The sequence below is a fragment of the Ursus americanus genome, chromosome 15 (genome assembly GCF_024610735.1).
Source record: "Ursus americanus isolate L20-20 chromosome 15, mUrsAme1.1.p, whole genome shotgun sequence".
NCBI lineage: Eukaryota > Metazoa > Chordata > Mammalia > Carnivora > Ursidae > Ursus > Ursus americanus.
Window position 1 is genome coordinate 34007312 of NC_142141.1, and position 16160 is coordinate 34023471.

General features: G+C 38.5%; 1 long non-coding RNA gene across 9 annotated transcripts in view; it reads left to right on the forward strand.

Annotated features, from left to right (window-relative positions):
- The window catches only part of LOC123785505 (uncharacterized), a 107354-nt gene that overhangs the window by 78570 nt on the left and 12624 nt on the right, over window positions 1-16160 (forward strand). For 2 of the 9 annotated variants that reach the window (XR_015726869.1, XR_015726868.1), the window contains 3 exons: window positions 182-224; window positions 1686-1770; window positions 2348-2522. The exons of 3 other annotated variants lie outside the window; for them this stretch is intronic. This is a non-coding gene — a long non-coding RNA (uncharacterized LOC123785505). Of the gene's footprint in view, window positions 1-181; window positions 225-1685; window positions 1771-2347; window positions 2523-3305; window positions 3484-16160 lie in introns of all 9 variants that reach the window. 4 more of the 9 variants (XR_015726867.1, XR_006777654.2, XR_015726871.1 and 1 more) reach the window with 3 other exon arrangements.

Sequence of the window (16160 nt, forward strand, 5' to 3'; positions counted from 1 at the left end):
AAAGTCATCCTCAGACTGACTGGGCTAAGAGAGAAACTTTACAAATTTCCATTTGTGTACCTTTTGTTTACCATTCTTACGTCAACATTAAAAAATAAACTGCCTGGCAATACTTGAGGTAAAGCTATTTCTGTTTTTCATTCTATCCACAATAACATATTCTTTTCTTTCCTCTGATCAGGTTCCAAAATTAGAAAGATGGAAAATTCTGCTGCAATTCTTAGGTAAATCACTTTCCAGAGAGAACTCATAATAATTGCTTCAGATTGCTGGCATCAAGGAATATTTCTTCCTCTGTTAAGGAGATAATTATAATTTTTATTTTACTTTATGCCTTTTAACTTTTTAGGGACTATCTCATCCATGGCCTTAGGAAGGTTTAGATAATCTATTATGAAATGTAGTGACAATGATTGTTATTAATTATCGAGAGCTTGTAGAGTTCTAAAATTATTCAGTATGCCTCATATGTGTTACTTAATTTATTATTCTTCTTGTTATTTATTATCTGGTATGTTATTTAATCATTTTATGGGGGCTGCTGGCTGGCTCAGTTGGTAGGACATGGAACTCTTGATCTCTGGATTATGAGTTTGACCCATGTTGGGTGTAGAGATTACTTTAAAATAAATTCTTAAAAACTTGAAAAAAAATCATTTTATGGATTTTCTAGCTTTCTCATATGCTCCATACCTTCTAGTCTTCTAGAATATGCTATGTAATCTGTCCCTTACTTTAATCAATTAAAAAAAAGAATAATAACTACAGTTGTCATTTATGGAGCACTTACTAGTTGCCAGTTGCTGTTCAAACAATCTTGTCCCTACTTCCCTATTCCTGTCTTTCAGGAATGTACTGGGTGGCATTGTAGAAGTAAAAAATGTTATAGTAGGAGGTGGCTTTAGAAACCACACAGCCTATTGGTTGTCAATATGGATTCCATAGAGGCTTTGGGTTCTGCCAAAGTTTATCTACAGCCCTCTTTGGCATCTTTGGATATGGGGAAGAAATGGAGAGAACCAAAGGGGAGATCAAGTAATTGAATTCTGGCGCCATCCTGATGTCTTCAACCAGAGCAGCTCCCAACTTTTACTTCTTGGCCATTTTGAATTTTCTTCCTTTTACAGATGAAGAAACTTAGGGACAGTGAGTACCAGAGGTGAAAAAATGGTGGGCTAAGAAGGTGCAAAAAATAGGATCCTTCCATTTGCCAAACCAATGAGCTGCATAACATTCCTTATGCTCCTTATACTCTTTTCAGGAGTGGGTTTCACGTTTATCATATTCCTGAGATCCTCAGCCAGGCCAGTCATATTGCATTCAGATGACCATGTCATAGGCATTGACTAATGGCAAATGTGGTAACTTTGGGGCTATTAAGAAATTGCAGTCATTGAGTGCAATGCACATTGTTTTGACCTTTATTGATGTTAACTCCTTTGGGTTTGTTGTCCATGAGTCCAGCTGAAGTCCTGACTTTACAGTCACACAATTTCAAAGTTACATTCTTAGCGATAGACTAAGAATTATCGTGTCTCCTTAACAAACACTCTGAGAGAGAGAGGAGAAGATTTGATTCTGGGTTAGGGGAACCTACTCTATTAATTCTAGTTGTTTATGTTTTAACGCTATAATTCTGTAGTCTTTGGACATAATATTTAAAGAAAGGATATATCTCATTCTAGGTGTCTAGCAATCCGGCTTATATTGCTTTTATCCATTAAGATAATCAGAGGGATGGAAACTCAAGTACTATATATCAACTCAAAGGTAAGAATTGTTTAGCCAATATTATGAAAATGATATTAAACTATTGGCTAGCATGACAGAAATGTCTTCCAGTTGAGCTTTAGAGCCCAAGACACAGGCTTTTCTGCTATTGGACTGGAGGACAGAGGCAAGGAGGCAGACTTCTACTTTAAGATGGGGAGACCTTTGCTGGAGCGGAGGAGACAAGGGAAGCAACTGAATTCAATTAAGGGCTGGTAGGAGCAGATGACATCTGCAGCTGGAGGAGATCATCCAGCAGCTGTAGCTGGATCATCGTGGCGACTGTAACCCAGACAAGAAAAACAGAACGTGGGAGGCAACCTGACTGCAATTTCCTTATGCCAGCATTAAAACAATGTTAGGGTTTACTGATTTTTTTCATGAAGGAGAAAAAGTTCACCCAAAATAGATCTAGGTGTATTTTTTTTTTTTTGGTAGAAACAAAAATAGTGAACATGACTTCCATTGATAAAAATCTTTATTTCTTTGACATTTAGGTAGTTTCTTTTTTTACATTTTGCTTTGAAAGACAATACCGTGACAAGAATCCTTGTTTGCTTTTTTTTTCTTTTTTTAGAGATCTTATTTATTTATTTGACAGAGAGAGAGCGCACACAAGCAGGAGGAGTGGCAGAGGAAGAGGGAGAAGCAGATTCCCTGCTGAGCAGGGAGCCTGATGTGGGGCTTGATCCCAGGATCCTGGGATTAGGACCTGAGCTGAAGGCAGACGCTTAACGGACTGAGCCACCCAGGTACCCCCTGTTTGCTCATTCTAATTTTTTCCTTAGGATAAAAACTTAGAATATAGATTTCTTTGGTGAAGGGTGTATATTTAATTAAGGTTTTTGATAGGTAATAAAATTATCTTTTCAAAAGCTGTTACATTCTTCTGTGGATTTCTTACCATTGATTGGGGAATCACAGAAATTAAGCATGCACTGTTGCTTCAGAGACTCCTGAAGTTACACGGACCTGAATGGATTATTTTTACTGGATTAAATGTTCTGAGCACTCTCCTTGCCAAGGCTATAACCTCTTCCAAGGTCAATACTTAGCCTTTTCTTCTGCCCCATCTACCTTATTGCTACCCAAGGCCGTGGCTAGGTGAACTACTGAGCCAAACTGGGACAATTTTTTTTTCTTAAGAATTTGTACCAAGAGGCATGAAATCCAGGGGCGCCTGGGTGGCACAGTGGTTAAGCGTCTGCCTTCGGCTCAGGGCGTGATCCCAGCGTTACGGGATCGAGCCCCACATCAGGCTCCTCTGCTATGAGCCTGCTTCTTCTTCTCCCACTCCCCCTGCTTGTGTTCCCTCTCTCGCTGGCTGTCTCTATCTCTGTCAAATAAATAAATAAAATCGTTAAAAAAAAAAAAGGTATGAAATCCAGAAACTCAAGAGAAACTTAGTAGAAACATCTAGTAGCTAGATGTACTAGATCCTGGAGCTCTGTGGTCACATAGAGTTAGGGAGAAGGGTGGACAGTTAGCAAACACTATGTCCTGAATAAAGCTGAAATAGAAAACATTTTCTATAGAGGGGATGTAATGAAAGAAATGGATGCCGAACATCAGAGACCACGTGGCCTGAGCGATTCAACGATGCAGTCCCTGTGAGTCCCATCAGTATATCCTGTGGTTTGTTCCATAAGACCCTCCTCTGCTTTCTGGAGTTTGATCTATTTTGATTCCCATCCAAGACACCTCTGACTCCAGGTAAAATGCAAACCATTTACTTCAGAAACATAAGCCTCCAAACATAAATAGAGAAATGTATTTTCTGAAATATAAATGAGAACATGTCTGACATGGGCACCTGGGTGGCTCAGTTGGTTAAACGTCTGGTTTGGCTCGGGTCATGATCCCAGCCAGGGTCCTGGGATTGAGCCCCACGTCGGGCTCTCTGCTCGGCAGGGGAGTCTACTTCTCCCTCTACCTCGGTCCCTGCTCATGTGCTCTCTTTCTCTCTCTATCTCTCAAATAAATAAGTAAATAAAATATTTAAAAAAGAGAGCATGTCTGACAAAAGTTGATTGAATTTCAGAGTGGTACATTTACATAAAAAAATTAACCAGACCAGACCCGCTCTTCACTGTTTGAGCACGTGGAATTTCATGCACTCAACTTCACCTTGATGGACCTAGTACAATAGTTCTCAAACTCTAGCACACATCAAAATTACGTGGGGGTTTCTGATTCAGCAGTTCTAGGGTAGGCCCCCCAAATTTGTATTTCTAACAAGTCCTCAGGTAATGTTGATACTTGTAGCCTTAGGACCACACGTTGAGAACCATTGAAGCAGTAAGAATGTGGGAAAGTCCCTCAGAGAAGAAAATGATGCAATTTCTCCTGTTTTTACTAGTCACTCGTGGGAAGATCTTCTTAATATTAACTCTCTTATCCTCTTCTTCCCTCTACTTCCCTATATTCCCCAGCCTTCACCCCCTGGAAACCCTTTGTCCCAGCTGCCATATTCTACCATGGATGGCACTTAACACACTGGCTGGTAACAGGTGTATGCCCAGTGAACTGCCACATCCTGAAGGCAGCGAGCAGTATGTGTCATCTATGTGTCTACTGATCAGCACCGTGTCTTGACATGACAGGCATGGCATATAGGTGTGCTGACTGAATGACAGAATGAATGAGAATTCCTTTCTTTTCTTACTGATTCTTTAGACCCTTGACAAAGTCCATCTCTGGTGGACTTGATCCCTCCATTTCTCTCTGGTAAAATTGAGAGACTGTTGCTTATCTCTTTATTCACTTTATTCTTAGAATGCAAATGGCTTGTCAGGATAGAATAAAGCAAGGTAAGGGAGAGCATGTGTGTGTATGCACATGCACGTGTGCTCTGTTTTCCTTTTCTTCTTTTTTTTTTTTTAAAGTAAGCTGTAGGCCCAACATGAGCCTGGACTCAAAACCTGAGATCGAGAGTCACGTGCCCCACTGAATGAACCAGTGAGGTGCCCCGTTTTCCTTTTATTTCCGTCTTGCTGTTCATGTGATACAATCGCTGTGTGAATTGGTGGAGTTGGGCATTTCCACCGCACCATGTACCTTCTTGAAGAATGTCCCATTCAGAGAGAGTTTTATTTTACCTTTGGTGGCTTACAGCTCTTGGCTTTGCTTGAGTAGCAATGCATAACCCACAAAACTAGATGGTCATTCATTCGCATTGTCATTTGTTCGAATTGTCATTCATTCACATAATTTCTTGTGAGTCTAGGCATTTGGAGATAGCACAAAAAAGTATTGAACTAGAAATTAGCAGTCCTGAGTTCTGGTCTTAGCTTAAGCTTTAATGAGTTGCATGCCCTTAGCCAAGTCTCCTAATTTGGTTGTTCAATAATCTAAATATTCTTTCCAAATCTTACCACTCTCAGCATCTGTGAAGTTGAGAGGAATATGTTCTCAAAAGTGTGACATGCTCTAGGCATATATTTATTTTCATACTCATACTTTCATATTTTTGGCTCATATGTTTTCAGTGGTAAAGAGATCATTTGGTTAAATAAAGACATTCCAAAGGGCTGTGTTGCCGCCTTCTGTCCTGTGTCTTTAGATCCTCTAGAAGTGAATGAAAAAGAGAATTTAAAGAAGAGGAGCCAATTAGAGGAGATAATTTGCATTTATTCCCATGAAGAAGGAAGCTAGAGTTCTTGCCCAGGTCTGAGTGTTTGAGTATTTAATTTTTCAGTGAGCAGAAACCAGACCCATCAACGTATCCTCTTTGAATATTTATGGTTTGTTCTATATCTTGTCCCTGTGGAATTTCCTGAGTGAAGAGATTGTATGTTTGACTCTTGAAGAAGATAATGTGATCTCAGAAATATGTTATTTGGCATCCAAAGAAAGTCCAGATTTAAAGTATCAGCCTGGTCACTTGCTAACTTCTTCCAAATGTCCAGCTGTTATCATTACAATATGTTCATGTCTTGGTCTTGAGAAGTATAGTTTATAGCAATGTCACAATGGCAGAAGAGTTGGTAAGAATGTTTTTTCTGCATATTTGACTTGTTAAAGAAAAACAGTTTTGGGGAAGTGATGGTGAGGGTGGAGAAACATATTTTCATGGTGATGAAGCCACAGCAAATTTCCAGAGGAAGACAAGCTGCCACTTTCTTGACCTTTTGAGATTCCCCAGGAAGTTTAATTCTCCATCAGTTTGCTACTTCAGGGGAATGAGATCTGATTTTAAAAATTGCGCGGGTATATTGTAAGTACTTCATAGGAACTGTATTGAAGGTGATCCTCAAACTATTTGGTGCAGAGTGTGAACTAAGATATCAATTTACTTTCATTTCCAGTTTTCTGATGGTCTTTACCTAAAAAAAAAAAGAACAAAAATAAAAAACCTCAACTCAACTGGATTGAATTTTGGCTGAGTTGTGCCTCCTTTGAATTACATTTCCATTTGGTACTTACTGGGATACTCAGAAAACCTTAAAATCTTTAAAGGATCATGTTTCCTTTATGGAAGCAGAAAGGTACTTTTGATTTCTTGGGTTTCTTTAAAAAACCTTTATCCAAGTAAAATATATACACATCAGGAAAGTACACATAGCATCAGTGTAAAAATCATTAAAATTTCAGGTACTGAGCACAACTGTGTAACCAGCACTTAGATAAAAAAACCAAAACACGGTCAGCACCATATAAGCCCCATTGTGCTCTGTTCTAGTTCCTAGCTCTTCTCCACATCATGATGTTGACTTCTTCTTCTTCTTCTTCTTTTTTTTTTTAAAGATTTATTTATTTTAGAGAGGCTGACAGAGAGAGCACGGGCGGGAGGGGCAGAGGGAGAGTGAGAGAATCTCAAGCAGACTCCACGCTGAGCATGGAGCCCGACCTGGGGCTCAATCTCAAGACCATGAAATCACGACTTGAGCCGAAACCAAGAGTCTGACGCTTAACAGACTGGGCCACACAGTCGCCCCTATGACGTTGACTTCTAACAACATAGACTACTTTTGCCTGTTTTTATACTGTCGATCATGTTTTGGTCATATTAGACGTTATTCACTATGTACTCTTTCGGATCTGACTTCTTTGATTCAACATTATGTTAATAAGAGTCGTTGTGTTACATATAGGTGCTAATCTTAATTCATTCTCATTTCTGAATAATGTGTAAATATGCAGTATTTATTAATTTTACTGTTGATGGAATTTGGGTATTTCTGTATTTCTGGCCTATGAATAGTTTGGCTATGAACATGTGAGGACATGTCTTTGGTGAATAGATGTATGTATTTGAGTCGGATGTATACTTAAGAATGGAATTGCTAGGTCATAAGATTTGTATGAGTTCAGCTTTACTAGATACTGCCAGTTTTCAAAAGTCATACCAACTTACTATCTAATCCTTGGCTTCTTTTGACTGGTATTCCCAAGGGTGCAACGCAGAAAAGGTAGTTGAACTAATGGCTCTGATATTAAAGCTGAATTGTGGTAAAAGGCAGACCCCTGCTGAATGTACCTTTCCTCCTCAAGGGTCTGACCTTTCCTTAACTCTTATTTAATGAAATCATAAATTCCTGTGCCTCTTTTGTTCAATTGAAGGTAACGCTTAAATGATATTGTTTCGAGGTTCCCTTATAAGATAAGAGGTGGTTTAAAATCATTTTTTAAACTGTCTATACTAAAGAAAAATTGAAAAATGTGAGTCTTTGAAGACTCACCCTCTCTGACTAGTGTCAAAAAAGTGTTGAATGGAACCCATTTCTAAAAAATTTTTGATGGTCTTTATTCAATTTGCTTCCAGCTCCCACTAAACTAGGATAAAGCGAAATGAGGAAATGTTGGAACAGTCCTTATTTTAAGAAACAAGTGCTTCTTAGCAGGAGAAACAACATAACATCTATGAAAACATACTGACATATCTGTCTGAAAATATTTCCAGAGAAACTAGAATGAATTTGAACACTACCACACAATAAGGACATTTACTGTAAGGAAAGACATCCATCTAATTTTCTCTGGACCCCTTTCTTAGAGAGACCAGAGCATTTCAGATTACTCAACTAAATATTTCTAAATGCTTAAGATATAAACATTACTGTTATGAATTAAACAAATATAAGTAAATGTATACGTCAAAGCAATTTAGTGTTTGTTATAGCCTGCATTTTTTTTTAATTTTTAAAAAAGATTTTATTTATTTATTTGACAGGGAGAGAGAGAGAGAGCAGAAGTAGGGGGAGCAGCAGATGGAAAGGGAGAAGCAGACTTCCTGCTGAGCAAGGAGCCCAATGCGGGACTCAGTCCCAGGACCCTGAGATCATGACCATGCTTAACCAACTGAGCCACGCAGGTGTTCCTGCATATTAATTTTAGATAAAATATTATGGAATAGAGTGCTCCTATGTGCTATATACGTATCAGCCCCTTAGGTGATCTACAATTAATAATATTTGATCATATTTCTTATTTGACCTAAAGGATAATTTTTTTTGAAGATTTTATTTATTTATTTATTTGACAGAGAGAGACAGCCAGCGAGAGAGGGAACACAAGCAGGGTGAGTGGGGAGGAAGAAGCAGGCTCCCAGCGGAGGAGCCCAATGTGGGGCTCGATCCCAGAGCACCGGGATCATGCCCTGAGCCGAAGGCAGACGCTTAACGACTGCGCCACCCAGGCACCCCTGACCTAAAGGATAATTTTATTATATCCAGGAGTCCTAGGATATATATCTTCAGCTTTATTTTCTCACTTATTACTGTAGTCATGTAATTTGTTTCGTATAAGTTTCTTGGTTCAGAATATAATATGTAATTAAACATGGCTTCCTTGCAAAAATAAATCATATAGATTCCAGGTTGGTATTGTATTATGAGTGAAACTTCCCCTCCCGAGTGTGTATTGTGTGATCCGACTCTATGTAAACACACACACACACACACACACACACACACACACACACACACATCAAGCCTTATGGTGTGAGGTAGGGAAAGTTCATTTTTGTAAGATCAATGCACTGTAGTATAGCTGAAAGGACCCCTGAGCTCTGCTCAGATGTTTGGATTTTGTGCAACAAACAACAGCAAGCCAATTAAAGGTTGAATGAGATCAGAGGTGCTTTAGGAAGATGATTCTGGGAGGAATTCAAGTAGGAAGAAGATTTAGAAGCCCAAACTGGCTCATGTGACAGAACTCCTGAAAGTCATAACCATCTTCGTAGAACACTATGAACCATTATCATATTAAGCATAAAACAACTGAGAATATCATTTCATGCAATAAATACCATCTCCTACCAAATTCTAGCATAGATGAGCTACAGCTATGTCAAACTTTTAAGAAAATGTGTGGAGCAAACACATTCCACTGAGAAGAATCAATCTGTGAATTGCCCCACCTCGGGAAAGTCTTAAAACCACTCAGATTTGATTTAAAAAGATGCCTCTCGGGGCAGCTGAGTGGTGCAGTTGGTTAAGCGTCTGACTCTTGATTTAGGTTCAGGTCGTGGTCTCAGGGTCATGAGCTTGAGCCCGGGGTCGGGCTCTACACTCAGCGTGGAGTCTGCTGAGGACTCTTTCTCCCTCTCTCTCAAATAAATAAATCTTTAAAAAGATGAGTCTCCGTCCACCTCTTGGAACCTCAGTGTTCTACAGGAGTAAACCTTGAGAATGGTTCATTCTGCTGTTTCTCTAGGCAATGAGAAACATAAGAAAATAAGGGGTGTTCTGAAGGAGTTGACAAACGGTAAATGGTGAGGGGGAGAGGAATGCTAAAATGTTAATAACTATCATGTGGAAATCCTTTTTAATGAAACAAAATCTTCCATTCTGATTTGGGATTGGTGGTAGATCTTTCATGTTTGATAATCTTCCTTTTTTACATTCTTTTTTAAAAAAAGCAATTTCATGTTTATAAGCAAAAACAGAGAAAGCACCCTCAGAAATCACGTTTGTCGTATCTCAGTGTTCATGCTGGATTGCTAGTGTTCAGAAGCAATGGAAGCATATGAATTAGGCTTTTGGAAAAACTGACTTCTTCTCTTAAGACAAAATGTTCTGTAAAGTGTACGCTCCACACTTCTGCGTGACATTAATAAATAGGTCTTTAATTATGCTTATGTGCCTCTGTCCTTGTGAGGCAACCAGCGATATACAGCAGAGCTGGAAAATCCCGGGTGGTTTATGGTTAATGACAAAGGAGCATCAGCAGCACCGAGTAATGAGGTATTTAAAGAACGATACAGCCTAATTTTTGTTAAGCCACTGCACAGATAAATGACTTGCTTGGATAGGTAGTTACGCATCAACCTTAATGATAATTGTGCACAAAACAAATTTTAAAAAAATCCCAACAGAAAATTTTCAGCACAACCCTGGCCAGCTTGCTTGAGCCCAAAGCCAGCTTAAGAGAGCTGTGGAATCAACTGTCTTGTAATGTTTGCAAACTAGAAGAAAGTAGCCCATGAGCTTTGGCAAAGCACGGAAGTTGTAATTCTGCGCGCAAGGTATGCAGTTGAAAAGGACAGAGGCAGTGTGTTTTGATGAGCGAGGAATCAGACTTCGGTCCCAGTCCTACAAAACACCGATCATCACCTAAGGCAAATCCTTGGCTTTGCTTTCCTCCAAAGGTAACCATGCCATAGTTCGCAAGTTATTATAACACAGCCTTTCATATAGCTACTAAAGCTTATCTCCTGACTTTTAACTGATTTGTATCTTAAATTCCTTCACCTGATCATGTAAACTTTTGTGGGCATAAAGAGGATGCTAGTTATCAAAATGCATTGAAAACAAGAATATTGTATATAAGGGAAATATTATTACTGGAAATGTTAAGCCATCTCGAGACATCGAGCACGCCAAGAATTGGCTTTGATCTGCCTCAAAAATCAGGAGGTTGTAACTTTCAAAGAACACTTTCATAAGAGATATTAGGGTAGAGGGGTGCCTGGGTGGCTCAGTAGTTAATTGTCTGCCTTCGGTTCAGGGCGTGGTCCCGGAGTCCTGGGATTGAGCCCCACATTGGGCTCCTCCACTGGGAGCCTGCTTCTCCCTCTCCCACTCCCCCTGCTTGTGTTCCCTCTCTCGCTGGCTGTCTCTCTCTCTGTCAAATAAATAGATAATAATAAAAAAAATTATTAAAAAAAAAAGAGAGATATTAGGGTAGAAAGGGCCAAGCTGTGTGTATAATTATTAACGGGGGCCAGTTTGTTTTATTATAAGGCTTGCTCTGCCACCCTGAGCTAGGTTTCAACATGGCCTGAAACTGCATAAATGATGGTGAAAGTAAATGAAATAAATGTTCTCCTCCTTACTTTTAGAAAAGTGAGTTTAAAATCATATACAGATGGTCCAGGAATGGAGTCAGGCTGTGCCTCATAGTCCATAACTAAGGAAATCGTATCTAGAGTTGAACATTTTTATCTTGGCCCATGAAGACTACATGAAAGCGATTGAGGAAAATAAATTTTGATATTCGTAAGACATAGAGATGAGATTTGAGGCAAAGGGCTTTGTATTATATATATGCATTGTATATATAACCATATATGTATATGTTTGTATATATAAAATATGTAACATGTTACAAAAGTTTTATACGTAAGTATGTGTGTTTATATGTGTGCATGTTTATATAGCATAATAAATACAGCATAATGACAAGAATCATATACTGGAAAACAAAATGGGAAAACTGACAAAATCCTTTAGGAGTGATTTTTAGGGACCAGTGACATTTTAAATATATTCATATAAACCTTTAAATTTTCCTTGAAAACTGGAATAATCTAAGCAAGCCTTCAACATATTTCCCCGTGTGAAATAAAGACAAGTAGTAGTGTCTTGGGAGAAAAGATTTAGTGCAATCTTAACCTCACATTAAACTTGTATTTTAGGATAATTTTTTGAAATAATACATCAAAGCATGTGAAACTGGTGCCTAATTATATTATCATTAGTATACAGTAGATAGTGTTATCATTCTTCATAAAGTACTATGAAATAAGTATGTTGAGAATATTTAATTATGTGGATGAGTGAAATAATCAAGGAAAATTGCTAGTTAATTGCTTTCCTTAGAAATGCTATTAGGGGTGGCAATTGCCTAACACTCTTATGATTCATCCTACAGAAATAGGCTGTTGGGCTGCTCTCTGCAGAATTATTCTGGAGAAACTAGGAGGGAGAACTAGGACTTGTTGGTGTACATTTTGTTCTTTATTCTTTATTCTCTGTAATGTGCCACTGCCACCGGGAAGCTTCCCTGACTTCAGCTGGAAGAACTTTCTATGAGCCCCAAACACTTTGCCTGTACTTCTGTTGTGCTTCTCAACACGTGATATTTTAATTATTATTTCATGGGTTTATTTCTCCTTCCAAACTGGGAACTCATTAGAGACATGACTGTGTATTATTTTTCCCAAGCCCTAGCTTAGGGCCTGGCACGGAATAGGTGCTTGATGCAGGCTGTGGAGTTGAAAAGTCTCTTCTCAGAGAACCAAAGGCAGCAGCCCTGGGAAAGTAGGTCTGAGCCAAAGGTTCTCTCATTTTTTTCTTCTCAGGACCATCTGAAACAGTCTCATTACCTTTAAAAAGAATTACCTGAAGAGATTGAATCTGTTGACAACCTTCTTTTCTTCCTTATTTTCTCTAAATGAAGAAGGAAGGAAGGAAGGAAGGAGGGAAGGAAGGAAGGAAGGAAGGAAGGAAGGAAGGAAGGAAGGAAGGAAGGAAGGGAGGAAGAAAATTTTTCTTCTCTTTACATTTCATCTCAGTGGAAAAACATCCCTTGAAGGGTGTGACTATTTAGAAAAGTAGAACCATCTATAATTCAGGATCAGTTGTCTTTTGTGGATGACTTACGTTATCTTGTAAATATAAATACTGTGTAAATATGTCTTTTGAATTTCCCCATTTACTCTCACATGTTATAGATTGGGGTCGGTGTTCTATAAAATAGTTGAACCTGATGCCTTCTCAATATAAAGTTCTAAGATCCTAAGAAAATGTATATAATAACTTTCTCTCAATTCTTTTTTCTTATACGCATTGCAGACTCTGGCACCCATCTATTCTCAAGGGTACATATCTAAAGTGTGCAGGCCTAATTTTAAAAAAATTTAATTGGGAGTCAACAAGGGAAGAGGTATCACCACAAGTACACCTAGTGTTTAATAATGAGAATGAGAAATGAACTTTATTAAGGAATGCATGCCTCTAATCAGGGAGAAAGCAGAAAGTTGGGGGAAAAAAGGCAAAATAGTAGAACTGTAGGTGGTTTATAATTAAAAATGGGAGAAAGTAAAAATTTTATTCTGAAGATGTCTGTTAAGGATCATTTGCAGATAATAAGTGAAATAGTAGCTTAGAGAAAACCTGTCAGTTTTGAAAGAGGAGGAAAGTCCAACCAGAGAAATAAACCAGAGACGGCGTTCAGCGATGGTGGCACTAGGAGGATAACCTATGGATATAAGGAACTAGCATCATTATCTTGGAAATTATCTTTCCTACTCTACCTGTCTATCTCTTGCAGACTAAATAAACACTTGGGGTAGCACTTAAGGAGGAAACTAGGAAAATGAGAGCATGTTGCCTACACACATACCCATACACACTAGAGGGCTTTAAAGCCAGAGAGGTAACTGTTGATGGATTACTTTGCAACTTACCTCTCTTAGTGTGATCTGGCCTCCTGGCCTTCTCTCTCTCTCTTTTTAAAAAAGTAATCTCTACACCCAATGTGGGGGTCGAACCTACAACCCCAGAATCAAGTGTCACATGCTTTACAGTCAGAGCCAGCTAGGCGTGCCTCCCTGCCCCCGGCCTACTCTCTAAATGAATGTCTGGCTCCATAGTCCAAATGTGTGTGTGTGTGTGTGTGTGTGTGTGGTTGTGTGTTGCAGAGATAAAAACTGAGGTAAAGATAATGTTAGAAAGTAACAGAAGCATAGAAAGTGGCAAGAGTGTTTGTTCATTTCTTCCTACAATGTGTCAATTATATCCCAGTTGATGTTGTACAAAAAGGACGAGAAAATGAAACAGCCAAATGGCTTAATATATAAATTCCTAAGCATTTGCTTACATTTCAGAGATTTATTTTGACTATCAGGCTTTAATGTCAAAATCTTTCTAATCACATTTGGCTTATAGACTTGCATTGGGATTTCATGTCATTTTTGTTCTTCAGTTTCTTGACATATATGAAATATCTAATTTGTAGCTCACAGGTCCTGTGGGGATACTATGACAGTCTGGATAAAAACCACTGCATTGGAAAAAAATAAATTGGCACAACAGTGTATCACATGAAGATCCTTTCCTTGGCTTTTCATTGCCCACGTATTTGTTTTCTTTAGTGTCCCGTATATTTAAGATGTTTCTAAAAAGAACTTAACCTGGGGTGCCAGTTGGTTAAGCTTCTGACGTGATTTCTGCTCAGGTCATGATCTCAGCCTGGTGAAATTAAGCCCCAGGTAGGGCTCCTTGCTGGGCGTTGCTCCTCCTTAAGATTCTCTCACTCTCCCTCTCTCTCAAAAAACTAAAAACTAAAATATAAATAAAAAGAACTTAACCTGATATATCAATATTATCATAAATGAGCATCCTTTATTTTATTTGACTTGGTTCCATTCCAACCCTGTAGCACGGACTTTGTTTTTATAATTTTATAGGTAAGGAGACCAAGACCCATAAAATTGAAGCAGCTTTCCTGAAGGCTCACTGCTGGTCAACTCGGTGAACCACCTTCCACCACACAGCATTACTATCAGTCCTAAGTCATTTGAAGCTTGGAGTCACGCAGTCCGGGATTTTGCTAATTCAGCTGATGATGGGAATGGCAATCATGAACAGATAGTATTGTTTCCACTTAAGCTGATTATGGCTTTAATTTCATATTTTGTTTTCTTTCCCTTTAGTACTTTCTGATGACAAATCTAGAAAGCTCTTTCTCAATAGCCCAAATTGCCAGATTTATGCTCTAAAGCAGTTTTTGAATTACTTTGCAATATATGTATGTTTAGTAGGGGCCCTTGTTTAACCCAGAAATTTGACCCCTTACTTCTTATTTTACAAGAGACTTAATGTCACGAAGATGATTTATGGTGATGAGCGTAGATGTTGTTCCTATGCTCTTTGATCTTGGAGTTGCAGCAGTGTGCTGACCCCTACTTCAGAGCTCCTGTAGTCTTCCCAGGACAGTTAGTAGAAGAAAATGTTATCTCAGGTTATTGGTGAAACTTTTAGACCTTAGACTTCATAATTTTTTTCAGTTTCCATCTGCAAAAATGAAGATGCTCTTCACTCCTTATCTCTTTGCCTCTCTCATCGTTGCCAAATCCCAGCTGGGGATAGTGGACAGCGGCACTTGTTTCTTACTATTGACATTAGAGGGGTTGCCTCCCCATTCAGGAGAGGATCTGTTGACTTGGAGATAAATCAATGGGGACTCTCCAATGCCAAAGCCAATAAGCATCTTTTCAGCTTTGATTCTAGTGTGCAAGACTCAGAATGTCACCATTTAGTTGCATGGAAGGATCTCCATTATATGCTTGGCTTCAGAGGGGCCACACATGGGGCAGACTCCATTGGTGGCTTCCCTTCCATGTCAATGTACCCTGCCCCTGGGTGTAAGTCACATTTGGTGTAAAGCAATTATGACAGTCTTGTTGTTCCTTGCCAGTGACTTGTTTGAATGAGCATATGAACCTGTTCTGGAAAATAATCTTTAAGTAATACATTGAGAAAGTCCTACTGTTTTATGATGTCATATGAGAACAGGATGCTTTGACTGTTATCTTATACCTCAAGGAAAAATATTAAATGCATACCAAGGATGGTTGAACAGAAAATTTAAAGGAGCCTGCATCCTTGATGACATCATTGAGCCATTGATTCAACATTGGGATGGCTTTTCTCTGGTCTTTTGATTAAGTAATGTCCTCGTGGCTTAAGCCCACTAGTCAAGTTTTCTGTTACTTGCAGCTAAAACTATTCCTAATTGATAGAATATCCTAAAAGGGAATTGTATATTACATGTTGCTTTTCAAAACTTTCAATATCACACTACAGAAGATCTTATACTACAATTAAAAGTACAGTTTATTCACATAGTAAATGGCAAAATCCAATAACACAAAATCGAGAGAGCACTTGAATATTATGTTAAGGAACTAAACAAGAAATTAGCTTAGCAAATATGTAATGCATGAATGTGCCTTATTGGTTCAATGCCAATTATTTTTAATCCATAAATATAATCCATTATATTTAATCCAATCTTAATTATCATCCTCCTATATCATATTAACATCAGTATTTATAGCAAATTTTTATATACTCACGTTTGTAGGTCGATTGAAGTATCAATGCGTACATAAAACAAAACCATAAATTCAATATATTTAAAATAATATGGCACTGGTGGAA